Here is a 15,592-nt window from a genome sequence, read left to right as displayed (position 1 = left end):
TTGAGAACAGGTCTTTTGCTTCCTTTGGGGCTTTTTAGCGTCTTGAGTGTTTTTGGGCCTCACGTTGTGGAATGGGAGGGGGGGGGGGGAGGAGGGGGGGGGGGGGGGGGGGGGGCATTGAGGACCGAGACCATTCAGAGAGACAAAGCCCGCACCCAGCCGTGATATCAGGAGGAACTTGACTCCCCGCCGATCGCTGGCGAGGTTGAGAGTGTTGACACTGAAGGTGTATATGTTGCCGCTGCACGACACGTTTCAACATTGATCAGAACAAGAGCACCAGTCATGTACCGTTACCACTAGCCAGAGCAGGAGCATCCGCCAGCCAGGATGTCGTTCTGCCACAGCTCGCGCAGCACCCGGCTCAGCTTCGTGCACCACACTGACCTCCGTGGAAGGGATGGGGTCTACCCAAAAACTGCCTTCTTTGTGACGCTGGTAAAAACCTGCGGCATCTTCCAATTTACTCCTCTGTACACGCCACGGTGTGTTTCTGCAAATAGATTCATTTAGTTTTTAAACAAGGCCCTATAGATGTTTGGGGTCGGGTGGTGGTTGGCGCGGGGAAGCCGCGCCCGATTAGGTGCACTGGTCGCACCGATCATACACTGATCGAGGAATATGATCTGATGCACTGGCGATCTGTATACCTGTCCCCATACTGGTATACCACCATGGCGGCGGAGCTTTAGGCCTCAGGTTGGCGGCGTCGTGAGCCCAAGAAAAACTCCGGTTTTACGGCGTCACCCACGCAGCCAAGAAAAAACGCCGATTGCTTACAGAGATTCAGCCATCGAAAAATACATTTTGAATGAAATGCGCGAAAGCTTGGGAGACTACTTCCTTCATTAGTTGGTGGCATCTTTCTGTCGTCAGGACTTTTTATTCACGCCATAAAAATTAAGCAAAATTTGCGCGTTCATTTGAGCCATACGGACGGTGAATGCGAGACAGTACGGGACATCTCTTGATTATGTCGTTATGTGTCCTTTTGTCGTTCGTTCGGTTTTGGAAATGATGCAACAACTGGAGACAACGTAAACGAGTTTGCCAAATTTTAGTGATGATGGAGTTCATTAGTGTTGCAAAAAGGTTTTCTTTTAACTAAAACCTTTCTCCTCGTCCCACTAAAAATTAATGTCATGAATTGTACGGCTGATCTGTTTTGGTTTAATCCCTTTACCCGGAACTCCGGTGCGGGATGTGCAGCATCACTCGCTAGCGTTTCCAGCCTCAGTTTCTGAAACGCTGGCGATATCCTGGTGAAATTGCATGACAAATCGCTCCAGAGGCGGGTGCAGCAAGTCACCATGTGCAGAGGGTGAATCTAAGTAAGCATCGCTAAAAAAAACAGTATAAGCGACGCAGCCACACGGTATTTCCTGTTTTGAGGAAACAATCACAATTCTCTGGATCTGTTAAGTGTCACTCGTCTGCCTCGAATCTTTGCCTGTCAAGATAGCGCTGTTGGAAGTTACGTGAATTTGCCTTCGCATCCTTATCATTTTGCTTATACCTACCTCACCTTTGCTCCAAATTGGAAGGACGTTTTGTGGAGCCAGTCCGGCAAACTGGCAATGCCGTCTCTAAATAGAGGAAAGGCAAAAACAAGGCACCTTTGAAACACTGAAATAAAGAAGAGAAACAAATCGCTGCGTTTTTTATTCATGCATGCATGCCTTTGATGGTTGTAGGGGGGAATGGCCAATGTTTTCTATGAGCTTGGTCTTTCTTTGTTTCACACTCGTCTGTTTTAAGCATATCTACATTCTGACTGCGGTACATGCTGCTTTAGGAAGTTGAAGACATCTGGTAAGACATATCGTAATGCTGGTGGCATCATGCTCGCACTCGTATTTGATAAAACTGCTACCCGTGCCCGTACTGGTATCGATGCTTGTCAAAATTGGTGCAGCCGTGCGCGGAATGACCTGCTCAGTGCAGGCATCGGACTTACCCGCCTCATGAAGGCTTCTAGGCTGCATTGTTCCAGCAGTGGGCACTTTTCGGCCACTTTGTTGGATTGTATTGTTGTCTTACAAAAATCCTGCAAACACTTTTGCTTACAGCCACATTCAAGAGCGTAATGTTTTCTGCGGTCAACATGTCCATCGTTGCTTCATTTCTTACTGTGCATCACAGATGGCTATGCTTCATTTTTACTTTGCCATGAACAGTATTTTGCTGCAGTCAACATCAGGGAAAAGCAACAGAGCCTAAGGTTACTTTAGACTGGGCTGTAGGGGTGGACAGTATCACCACCAGCCAATATGTACTAATGATTAACAAACATTATTTTTAGGTCAACATGGATCCATCTTAATCTTCACTTCATTTTTGCTTGGCAGTGATACAGCAGCTAAAATCTTTTCCTGAGTCCTCGATTCGTCTCACCTCTCGCCAGCAAGGCATCCGACCAGCCACGAGTCATCTGACCAGCAGTGAGTCATCGGACCGGGCAGCGTGTCATCCGACCGGCGTCGAGGCATCTGACCGGCAGCTCAGGGGCAGCGGCTGGCCCTTAGGGACTTCTTCAAGACCAGTGAGAGAATGGCTGCCCCCTTTTGCCCCCTTGAATGCAGACATAAAGTGAAGCAAATCGTAGCTAAACACTGTATCATCTCGCCTCCAGCGGAGGGTTAGTAATTACAAGTCTGGCTTTCATGGGTATTGACATATATATATATATATATATATATATATATATATACATATATCCTATATATCGCCGCTCGAGGGTATTCAGCATCGCTCATAACAATACCATTTGAAGGTAAAAGGGAGGAAAATATACCTCCATGCATGCTAATCTGCTGCTCAGTGGCAAGTTTTCCGTACCTTTCCTGAAACTCAGGAGACCGTATCACGATATCAGGTGATGGGATATGTGACGTCCAGACCAGGACCCGTGATGCCAGACCGGGGACCTGTGACGTTAGACTATCTGTGAAGTCAGACCAGGGACCTGTAACGTCAGACCATGGACCTGCAACGTTAAGGCCAGGGACATGTGACAACAGACCAGGGACATATAACGTCAGACCAGGGACCTGTAACGTCAGCCAATGGACCTGTGCAGTCAGACCAGTGATCTGTGACGTCAGACCAGGGACCGGCTGGCGCTCGGCTGCCACCGTCCACCGACCGACGGCTTCTGATGCGCCTGCCGGTACCGCTGCATCCCTCCCTCGCCACAGTTCGCCGGTCGGCCGCAGTGCAGTGATCAGGAGGGGAGACAGGCTTCCTGGACGGCAGCGACAGTGGCGACACTGCACTGCTTGCACAGTGCGACTCAGCATTGCCGAGCGGGGGGGGGGGGGGGGGGGCTGGGGGCTGGGGGCAGGGGCCTGACGGGCGGGGAGGGGGCTGGGCGAAAGGCCGGCCGGGCCTCCCACTGACAAGGCGTGAAGTGACCGGTGGCGTTGCGAGCGGCGTCAGGCTCCGCCCGCCTGTGGTCGAACTCGCCGGGAAGGTCGCTGTTCCGCGCTGGCCGTCCCGGCGCTCCGTGTGGTTAAGGTCAGCTTGTGGCACCGCTAGGGCCCAGGCCGGCGATGGACGATCTGCATGCTGTCCGTCATGTGGGTCGTCATGCGAGCCGTCCCGGCGCCTACGGACCGGGTGCTGTCAAGTCGTAAGAACGTCTGACGAGCCGCAGACTGGGGTGGGGAAAACGTCACTCCCGGCGTGCCGAAACTCGTCCGTCGCTGGATTAGTGGATCAGATTTTGCTCCCCAAATACTGCTAAGGCATTTAAAGCTTACATACAGAGACCATTAAGTCAAATACTTTGTCCACAGGTTGACAAGAACAATGTGGACTGTCATTGAAGAAGAAGTAGAAGAAGAAGAAGAATAAGAATTTGCTTAAGAGTGGCCAGCAAAGCCCGATAAAAGAACTCAGCGCAAACAGCCTCTCAAGCGAAAATTCTGTGACAGTCGACAAATATTCTAAGAAAACTTGCCTTTCAAGCAGTTAGTCGTACCAATTCCAGACAGGCTCTCACGGATCACTTGGAATCCAAACTGTGACGTTCTCCCCTTACCGTGACACGGACGGGACCGTACCTTGTCATCCAAGGTTATGTACATGAGCTGGAACAGCTTTCGAAAGCAAATATAATTCAGAATTGAGCTGATAGCGCATCTTGAGTGTTGGGCCGAGTTGAACATTGGGGCATAAGCATATCTGCGATTAAGCTGCTCCGGCCCGTTCCGAGTTCCACAGGGGGGAGAAGTGACAGGTGGCGCCCGGTGGACGAGTCTTGCCAATTGAGAAGAGCCTAAATCACCATACGCATGCGGCTTTTGAGTGCATTCCGTAGTACTCTTTTCCATGAAGCGCCTGGCATGATATGTCCTAAGCACTCCACGCGCGGTAAGATAAATATCGAGATTTATCTGTAGACCGCTTTGACCACCAGCTTGGCAACCTCGCCATGCAAATGTTTCGAAAGACGACAAGCATGTCATCTCATCTGTTTCCTCTGCATCTTGTTCAAGACGTATGCACCTATATATTTATGCGCGACATCTTGCTTTCTGACGAACAACATCCCGGAATCGCGAACGGCCGTCGCGCATTTCACTCCGTTGGCAGCACCGTCACAACCAGCTACGTAAAAACGCAGCTACGTAACCTACGTAAGCAGCTACGTAAAACGCAGCGCCGATGACCGCCACGGGTCGACCACACGATCACGCCCGAGTTGACTTCCAAAGCACTTGGACGACCCATCGCTCTTTTGCCTCAGAATTCGAAAGCGACCCTTGGGCTTTTGCCGAGAGAGAAGGGGAGAGGGGCGCAACCCTGACCCTGATCCTCCACCACCGGTGCAGTGTGTCCCCTGATCTGATCTTCCAACACCGGTCCAGGGTGGCCCCTGATGCTCCACCGGTGCAGCGTGTCTCCCGATCCTCCAACATCGGTCCAGGGTGTCCCCCGATCCTCCACCACCGGTACAGAATGTCCCTTACTAGCATGAGTCTTAAACTAGAACCACTTGTACACACTACCCTAAGGCTGTGGATATTGCTCGATCGTACGACGGCATTGACCTGTTTACACAGCTCGTCGTCCATAAAGGGCAATTTCACACAAACATTATCTATTTTCTTTGCCTTTTTACGACTTCTTGTCAGACCTGCTGCTGCGCTAGATCGAGAACGTGCGACACAAGCGGCAAACCTCATTCCGTGTTATCACAATCTAGTCTCACAGAAAAGTAGAAACATCTTAGTAAGACTACGCTCACAACTGCGCATCATTAACACCAACACATTAAATACGTTTCCTAAATGTACATGACACCCGTGTGTCACCTATATTGAACCCAAAGTTTTACTTCCTCCAGTGTTTTATTATTTTTCTTGTCTAGAACAATTTTTAGTTAATTCTTCTTGTCTAAATAAGACGGTAGTTCTTCTTAGTAGTTCTAAAACAGACCTCTTCATCGGAAAAAGCCAGGAGAATGGAGATATAGGTGCGTTGATATTTCGGCAACATGCCTTTATAGAAACAATAACAGAAGTGAATTCTCCGAGGCTTTTCTCCGAGGAACCTACTGTCCGTCTATGTATAAACTGTCTTATCTATGTGAATGATGTTCTTCGCACATGCACTAAACAACTTGCACAGTTTTTGTTGTTGTCATGTAAAGCAGTTCCATAATTCCAAAATAAACACAACTTAGGTCCGCCTTCCAATGGGAGCCTAGCGCGGCGTTTGACGATAATTCTAAAATTTGCTGAGAAACGTTCGGGCTTGGACGCAGCCCTGTAAAATAACAGGTATGGACGGAAACGGTGTTCAGCTATCAACGCTAAAACAGCTGTAATGGATAAGACATGTCATAGTCACGTCACACACGGATCATTTCTGCTTACTTTGAATACAGCCTCAGCGATGTCGGTAACGCCCAGTTGCATCATATCTCCATCAAATGAGGTTATTAGAATAAAAACCCAGACCCCACGAAATTTTCAAAGATTGGCGCATTTTTGGCACAGAACCTCATTTGACATGGAAAACATTGACCGAAGGCGACAACAAACACTACACAAGTTTTTTTCAGTCTCCAGCCACTTAAAACGTTTTCTGTTTATCATTATACAACTTCCTTGGTTGTAAGGAGCACATTTGCCCCATTCCCTGACAAGCAAAACAGGTCATGAGACTTTCATTGTGCGCGTTGAGACGTTTCTGACTAAACACGCACAGAACCATATAAGCCAACAAATTATCGCGAGAATCCTGGCCATAATTTCATGCTCTGAAATCAGCGATAGCTATCATCTCTAAACATGGGCCTTGTTTCACAAAATGGGTCGGGGAGGTGGGCGGCTGAGCAGTGAAAATAACGGAACTTGCCATAAAAATATGCAGCAAATGGCATCTCCCTGATTTAGCCCATTTTCCTCTCAGATTCAGGCAGGGGCTGTAACCCAAGTAGAAAAGAGGAAGATCCCGCAACTGAATAGGAAAGTGCACCCCTAAAGAGCTTGGACACCGCTGCGTCACGAGGACAAAATTGGGCATTGGCCTGCCACCTATTGAGTGAAAACACTACTTGTAGTTGGGATCATTCACCAATGATGGGTGCCATTGATAAGGGCCTCGTTCGGAGCTGCCGGGTCTGATGTGTTCGTTATGACTACCTATGCACAGTGAAAGCAGGTCCTCTGAGCAGAAAGCGCTGGGGAGACAAGCGGATTTTTAATTGGCTCTCTCCACACCAAGTCATGAGGTACCTGCAAGGTCGAATCTCCCAAAAGGCTGCCCAATTCGTCTCCGATTCCACTATCACCGCTTACGTTGACACCTTGGAGACCAAAGGCAACGTCATTGCTAACCAGTGACCGGGATTGGGATCAGATCAGGTGCACAGCTAGTCGCGCACAGGATCCATTACAGATATATCTGGGTTCGTGCCCACTCACATTGTGGCGCAGTTTACATATGATTACTCAGTTTCTACCGCGTTGTCGATTTGAATAGTATTGATTACGCATTGCTACCGGCTGTTGAGTGCTGCATGATAAGTGGTTAGTCGAGCTGCGCTGAAGTGTGTGCACGCTATCTTTGTACTAAGGTGTAAATTAGTTTTATCGTGTAGCACAATTGTCTAGCATATGTATCGACAGTAGACGTGGTAACGCGTATGCCGAAGGAAAGAGCACGAAGTTTTTGCGAAACGAGTTACTTACGCAAAACTTCATGCTAGGCTATTTTTTGCGTCATGACGGGTATAAGTTTTAAAGTTTTATGTACAGTTTGAATATCTTTACATGTAGCACTGTTGATGCAATAAGTTAGGCAACAGAGGAAATGGCAGCTATTGGTAAAGTTTTGCAAAGAAGTAATGACGGGTAAAAATTTTGAGGTGGAAGGTTTGATGGGCGTCACTGTTGTTGTGTGTGAATGCCAACGGCAGTAGAAATAACGTCGCCGTCGAACCGCGCTTAACAGAGAAGAGACGGCAGTTTTGAGAAAGGCATGCGTAGAGTTGTCGCTGGACAGGCTGCTCAATGCTTTTGGCCGGAAGCATACACACATTTTGGCCCGTGGCTACTTGCCCGGTCCTATGAACTTTACGACGTTTGTTAATGTGTACGCAAATGAGCGTTGATGGCTTAACATTTATTGTAGACATGTGACAATAATAAGATTGAGAATGTGCGACGTTTTTGGCGCAGCACAACATACGTTACACACCTGCAGCGCGCTAAATTTGTTTTAAAAGGAAGTTTTTGGTCATGCTGCCTTCTTCATTTATGCCCTATTGCGAAATCTTGCTGATACCCCTGATTTTGGCCATATCAGAACTAAACAGATGGGTAGAATGTTGGTGGGGTTAGAACAATGACCAGATTTGAGAGAGGATGGACGATCAAGTGCTTCGAGGCATCTTGAAAGTCAGTGCTGCCGGGACAAGTATTGACAATGCTCTCCAGCTGTGCATCTATCACATCAAAGGATAGTTTAAAGGTCCTTACACATGGGTCATCAGCCCTGCAGGCTGGGTGCTCTGCATGCCACTGATCGCATGCCTCGGGACCGCGGAGTCAACAGTCGAAGCGGTTAAATCACACCGGCCAATGCGGCGCAGCCGTCAAATACTATCGTTGGGCCGCTCTCGCTCAGCTACTTCACGCGCAGCATGCAGTCCTACGCCGGCGAAGCATTCATTCAGTTCATCAGCTTCGACCGTGGGTGTGGCTTGTACGCTCCCGCCGCCGACCACCTGGCGGACATTCCGATCAACATAGTTTGGACCCTGCCCGCGTCGCGTCGCCTGATGTCTTCTGGCAGGTGCCGGTGCATGGCCCATCTCACTGCACGGTTCAACGTGAGCTAATGTAGTCCGCATCTCCTCTGGTTCGACGGACCGACGGACCCCCCTGGCCCCCGCGGGCCCCACGGGCCGCACGGGCCCCACGGGCCGCACGGGCCGCACGGGTCGAACGGGCCGCACGGGTCGAACGAGCCGCACGGGCCGCACGGGCCGCACAGGCCCCACGGGCGCCGCGGGCCCCCGCGGGCCACACGGGCCGCAGGTCCCTACGGGCCCCCGCGGGCCCCACGGGCGCCGCGGGTCGCACGCCGCCGACATACCAGGCCAAAAGATGCATCAGACATTTGTGGAGCGCTCGTTGGTGCATAGGAGTCGAGCACTGGGGAAAACAGCCTGAGAAAAGGCTGGCACTGGTCCGAGGCGAGTCGACCCTGAGAAACATTTTGCCAGTCCTCCTGGCTTAAGCTAGCCAGAAATTTAGCTGCGTTCATCCTTTAACAAATATCGACAGTTCACAACAGCGGATTTCGACCGAAAGCGGGGTTAAGCAAGGTTGGGATCAAGAACTAAGAACTCGTGGAGATGGAGATAATAAATCTTGACCCCAGTCTGTTCAATCATATCGCAGTCATTTGCGATAAAAAAACCAGCAATCTCAAGAGACTACAGCGTCCGGCGTTGTGTTTTTGCTCCTGAAGACGGTGACTGCTCATGCTCGAAAACATTTGGTGTGATGTTTCACCAACCGATCCTGAAGAAAGGGTACACAACCGGCGAACCCCGGTTGAATGGTGATGAAAAGCCATGTCGATGAAGGAGTGTTGAGCCCGTTTCAGTCAACCCTGATGTGTAATCCTGGGGTCCACGATCGCCATCCGGAACCCCGAAAATCGACGGGGCTCCGCCGTGCGACGCCCTTCACTGTTATTGGTCTAGCAAGGTCACCTGAACATTGCAGTCAACAGGGCTGGAAGTTAATGCGGTGCGGTGATTTCATGCCAGCTTTGTTTATTTCACTGAGAAGAGGGCAGTATCAAAACAAGAAACGAAGAAAACGTCGTCTTCGACATGAGGTGAACCAATCCTGGCAAATAATTTCTTATGGCTTAGTTTTCGAATTTGGGAACCCTTCTTCAGCTCCAGTGCCTCCTCAGCTTGCCAATTCAGGCTACACTGAAAGGTTAACAGAACTGCGCTGCAAACGCACCGACAAGCATAACGCTCCAAGTATAATCTTGCTGGTGATAGTCCGCCGCGTCAGAGAACGCTCACGCTACTTGAGGGGTCTCTGAGAAGTTGCTTGCCCAACCAGAGAATACGATCCGTCACCACTTCCGTGCAGAAATGGGCTCATGGTGGAGCGAACATACGATAGAGCATTATAGAGTTATACACCGGAGCGGAACATGGCTCGCCCTTCGGTGCTCTTGGCACACCTAGGTCCCGTTTTTCATACGCAAATATCGAGGCATGCTGAAGGTCGCGGGTAGATGCTGCGCGAATGGACAGCTATCGGCGGTTTGGTTTCCCACGGTGTCCTCCGCCCTCCCCGCCAGGGTGACGAGGCGGGTGTCACATAGCCTCAGCAGCTGACTGCGTCGTAAATCTCCAATGACACACACACACACACACACACACACACACACACACACACATATGGCAGCCATCGACAGTATGAGGCGGGTGCGGTCGACGGTGATGTTTCTGAACACGTAACTTGCCAATAATGGTGAGGTTTGAGAACATGCGAATGCACGATTTTTGCACTCTGTATGTTTCCGTGGGCTGAATCAGCAAATTCTACTTGTTGCGTATATTTAGACTCGTCACCTTTATTTATAGCCACGCATGATGCAATTATTTCTGACGCCACGCGATGTTTTGCCGGAGGACGGCGTTTGGTAATGAAGACCGGAGCCCGGGCGTCGCCAGGCATTGGCACGGTGCCAGGGCGCCCATGGGGAGGGGGAGGGGAAGGAGGCCCAAGGTGACCCCAATGACCCCAATGAGGCTGCACATTAGGTGAGAAGAACACTGTGTACTCCTTACAGTAAAACATGCAAGCTGGGCACGAGACAGTGAATACCGCCACTCAGGATACACGCACAAGTAACGCAAATAACGCAACGTGAAGGTGCCGATAACGCCACGTCACGTGCCGGTCTGGTTCTACGGCCAGATTACCTTGCCACATCCACACGGCACAACGGGAACGGCCCCTCAAACACACCAGAGAGCACGCATCGCGCGCCGGCCGCTCGCGCCACACGGCAGGACGTGCGCACGGCGCGTCAGGAAGTGGGCACCACGAGCCGAGACGTGCACGCTTCACACCAACTCGTGCACGCTTCACACCAGCCCGTGCACACGGCCCACGAGAGGCACCGGAAGAATAGCAAACAGAGGCTCTGACGCCAGGCGATCGGCACCGGACGTGGGGACAAGGTGCAGTCACCATGTGCTTCAGAGGAGCTGTGTCACAGCGGCGGAGGGAGGAAGCTGCGGCAGTTTGACGCCTGTTTATAAGTGTTGGCAGTTCAACAACGAACGTGCAGTTGAAAATGCATGCCGTGATTTCAGTTCCAGGAGGATGAATCTAGTGGTGCGCCCACAGCTTTGCATTACTTGCGTCGCGCTGCGTCGGTGTCCACGGAGCCCGTCAATCAGTGGACCACGCCCAGAATATCAACGCAAGAGCGCAACGACAGAGACGGTCAGACGGTCCACGCAACAGAACTCGGATCACACCAGTTTACAGCTGCGAGCCCCACCAGGGCCGCCGGGGCCTGCGACGGGCATACGGACACGACAGGCATGATCAGACGGTCCACGTAACAGAGCTCGGATCGCACCAGCTTACAGCTGCGAGCCCCACCGGGGCCGCCGGGGCCTGCCACGGGCATACGGACACGTTCTGTTTCGTGAACCTGCCCACCCGAGCCATGAGACACGATGCGGTGTGTTTTGCCGGGGGATGCCAGTGTGCCTCGGTGTGCGTCACTCTCGTAAGCTATGTTGGTGGGTGAGCATGACGGCGGGTGAGCTGTCTGCACTGCAGAATGGTGTCGGCAGCATCGGAGCCGGTATCACTGGCGTTTTTGCGAGACGTTGCGGTTGGCTGGTAGGGTCGGACATGCTGAGGGATTATGGCCAGCTGAGTCAGGTTATTTCCCATGCATGTTTTAGCCTGCATCAGAAATATCTGGCACGTAGCTGACGGCTCATTTTGGAGAACCTAATCCACTTTTTGTTCATTCTAGCCAGGACAAACGACACAGCCAGCAACGGTATCGAACGGCGAAGTGGAGCTGGCACCCGCAAAAACGATTACTGACGTGGCGAGGGTCGCTCTCAACTGCACGCTACGTAGGACCTGGAGCATAGCTCACAAGAACGAGGCAAACACGTGGACGTCTTATCAGCGGTGCGGGAGGAGTTGCGGTTTGATAGCACCATGAGCCGGCATGGGCGCGCAGAAGGGCAACGATCGACCGGGACTGGTGCAGGGACACTGGAAATCTGCAGGACTATGACTGCGTTGATCCGCTGTTTTTCGCTTCCTATCTCAGCAAATGGTGATATCACTTACTAGCACGCAGTTGTCTTGTAAACTTATTGAAAGGGGCATCACACATCACGGGATATTCAACTCCACAATGGGTTGTTCTAGATTCGGTGACTGAGTGGCAAGTACTGCTATTCGTAGCAGCCGTCTAATAAAGCGATTAACCATATCAGTTGGTCAGCATTATCAACATAATAACTAGGGGCATACGCAAATAGCAGGCCACGGGGGCACTTGCCTCCCCTACCAAAACTATGACAGGTGTTTGCATTCGCGTGACTAGATGTTGACAGATCAACATTCTAGGAAGACGCGTACAAATCAGATCAGGAACACGCTGCGTTGTTTTGCGACACGCAAGAAATTACGTCCGCCTGCGGTGCGGTTAACTTGATTTTCAGTGAAGCCTTTTGAGTGAAGCTTGTTGTGCCCCACCATTGCGAAATCCTGCGTGCAGCCTTTTTAACATGATCACCCCGCTGGAACACCGTAACTTGGCTGCACTTCAACTTTGCACCCGTAGGGTATCTCTGGATTCACTTAATGCATCGACGAATTGCACTAACTGTGCCAAAACATAGTCCCCTTTGCGTCCCGCCTTCGTAGGAACATCAAACAACACTGCATAAAATTTAGAACGGACAGTGGCAGAAGGCTTGTGCACATCAGCACAATAATGAATGGGACCATGGCAAAGGGGTCTTTCGGCATGCCGTGGACTGCCATCGTTTTACCTCTATCTGTGCCTTTTTACGTTTACCTTAACCCTGTTAATCTTTACCTTTTTACCTTGAACTTTTTACTTTCGCCTTCTTACCTTGGCCTTTTTACCCATACCTTTTGACCTTCACCTTTTTACCTATACCTTTTTGCCTTTACCTCTTCACCTCTCGGACGCTGAGCGGCGTAATCGACCCAGCAGTCACCTCATCAAGCACCGGTGTTTGCCCTCTGATGCGAGTGACGCTCGAGGCTGTGCATGCACACTCCACTGAGGACATTGCACATGCATGCACACTCCACTGAGCACTACCACTCGGACATTGTAGTCAGCTGCTCCCCTTCATTAGAAATGATGTGCTGATGAAAGACCGGCTGAAGAGCAGATGCCCGCATAGGGCATCTTTCGCTACATGATGTATAACAAGTCTCGTTGGCATTGGGCTAAGACTCACGGCGACCAAAGCCCTTTTGCTGAATGAGCCAGCAATGCCAAGTGAGATGGAACGATTAGCGATGACTGGGAGCTCTGGGTCGCTGTCACGATGAATCACCCAAGACATTGGTGGAATAAGTTTACATTAAACCTGCCTACTTCCGTGTACCGTACTGTTTCAACAACTTGCATGCAATCTGCAGCCTGGTTGACTTGCTTTTAAATGACAGTCATGCCCTTGCTATAGAAGGAAATGAAACACCAGTCAAAGAAGAAGATGTGGCTTAAGTATTTTCCATGCCAACACGCACAGGGTTGCGAGCTCTATTTCAGCAGCCTGCAGCAGAGATATTTCCTGTCGGGCCTGCCACATCGGTGCATCAGCCACGTTAAGAGCAGTTCCGATACGGGGCGGGTGGGCCCACTCTTGACTGTCTATCACAGCCATGCATGTCTGCTGATACCAGCGATGTTCAGGGTCGTACATGTATGCTTGCACTTATCGGGCCCCACTCGGCCGAGGTTCATTGTCATGTCTGAGTGTTTTTTGCACCACCCAAACACGTTCTTACATCGTCTGTGTTTAGATACCGATATGAGAGAATCGGGCCGAACAAAGATCAAGGAAAATGATCTCCCTACTGCAAAGTTCAGTCTAAAAGTGTTTCAAACACTTTCGACTCTCCCAAAATGTCTTCTTGCTGCAGTCGTCTAACGTCCTAGGCCAATGGATTGATCCTGCGAAGTTATTACATGATGGAGATGCTTCTGAGTAGTAACCTAAAACATCTATAAATTTCATCGGCTTTGACGCTGCCTCTAATACACCACTGTCAGTGTGGGCCGGATGGCGAGACGTGACCATTGTGGAACTTGAAGACCTGATGAGATCACCCACTATCTCCATATTGAAACACACGTTAGCCTGCGGCTCAAAGTGGCGGAACTGCGCTGATTTGCGCCAGTTTGGTCGGACTAGCCAGCAGTGACGCGGACCCGACGCCAGCTGGTCCTCTGGGTGTGGTAGGGTTGACTGCCGCGGCGATGGCCACAGGACAGCTGCACACGTGGTGGCAGAGGCGATGCCACCGGCGGACGGTTGTGGAGGACGGATGGGGAATGGGAGGGTGTAGAGGTGGACGGTTGTAGGGGACGGATGGGGAATGGGAGGGTATCGAGGTAGGAGCCGATCCAGGGGAGAGGCTATGGCAGTCATGCTCTTTACTCTTCCGAAACCTACACGGGGAACCTATGGGGAAAGAACGGCTTGAGGTATCCTTACATTGATGAGGATATCAGGAACGTAACGGACCTCCAAAAGCTTTACGATGACTTGGACGCTCAAAAATGACACAAGAACGCAGTCTGGGTCCGCCCATGAACAGAGGGTGACTGAAGTCGATTTCTTTACATCATAAAACCTTAGCCGCGAGAGCGTGATGCCGATTTTTAATATGACGTCATGGGTCCCACCAGCACAGCTTACCGCGCTGGGGCGGAATCGGTGCCGTGATCCCGTCAGCATATATCCGTCAATGGGTCAGCTGGGGTGGGATCGCTGCCGTGATCTCGTCGGCACGCATCTGCCGATGAGCCGGCTGGGGTGGAATCGGTGCCATGATCTCGTCAGCACGCATCTGCCGGTGAGTCGGCTGGGGTTGGATCGGTGCCGTGATCTCGTCAGCACACATCCGCCGATGAGCCCCCAGCGCTCGCGCGTCTCAGGACAGCCGCAATGACACACGAGGTATCGCTCGGCTTTCGTCACGAGCCTTACGCAACCGACATACTAGAAATGAATCCGTCTGCCTCCCTTCAACTACAAGCGGCACGCGGTGTCCCCACCGGCCATGCGCACCGGGAGCGACTGCAACCGCCGACACACGGAAGGCGCTGTGTGCACGCCGCGCGCCAGATAAACAGGCGTATCTGGCCGATCAGGCGGCCCGCAACGGGCGCAGCGCGTCGCCGGCGGCGAGTGACGCCGGGCAGTGTCCCGGGCACTCACGCTCCCCGCGGAGCGACGTCGGCCGGGTCAGGTCAGGTCAGGGCAGCAGCAGAGGCCCAGACAGGTCACAGGAGGTCATAGGGAGGTCAGCAAGAGGCTAGCGGACGACCAGGTGAAGTTCAGTCGAAGTCAGCGGAGGTAGAAGTCAGGTCGAGAGGTCATCTGAGTGTCTGCAGAAGGTCAGCAGCCGCAAAAACCGACTACGTCACCATGGTGTGGTTACAGAAGCGAAGCAGGTGAGCGCGCGCGGCTACCATTGCGTGACAGCTAGTGCAACGTAGTGGCGGACATAATGCACGCAGCTGGCGCCGCGGCTACCATTGCGTGACAGCTAGTGCAACGTAGTGGCGGACATAATGCACGCAGCTGGCGCCGTGGCTACAGCTCATGTGCTGTTCTGGAGCGACGATTGCTAAAAAGACTGAACGATTGGACCTCTCTGCCCTACGTTTTTTCTGAGGAGTGCCACTGTAACACAAAACCTATGTAATAGACAAACGGCATCCAACGTCCGTCCGTCTGTCCGTCTGTTCTTGCGTTGTTCCGTACCCATAGCTCAGTTGAATGAGATGC

The sequence above is a fragment of the Pollicipes pollicipes genome, unplaced genomic scaffold (assembly GCF_011947565.3).
Source record: "Pollicipes pollicipes isolate AB1234 unplaced genomic scaffold, Ppol_2.1 Scaffold_2136;HRSCAF=2495_pilon_pilon_pilon, whole genome shotgun sequence".
Lineage (NCBI taxonomy): Eukaryota > Metazoa > Arthropoda > Thecostraca > Pollicipedomorpha > Pollicipedidae > Pollicipes > Pollicipes pollicipes.
Note: the sequence above shows the minus strand (reverse complement) of the source record.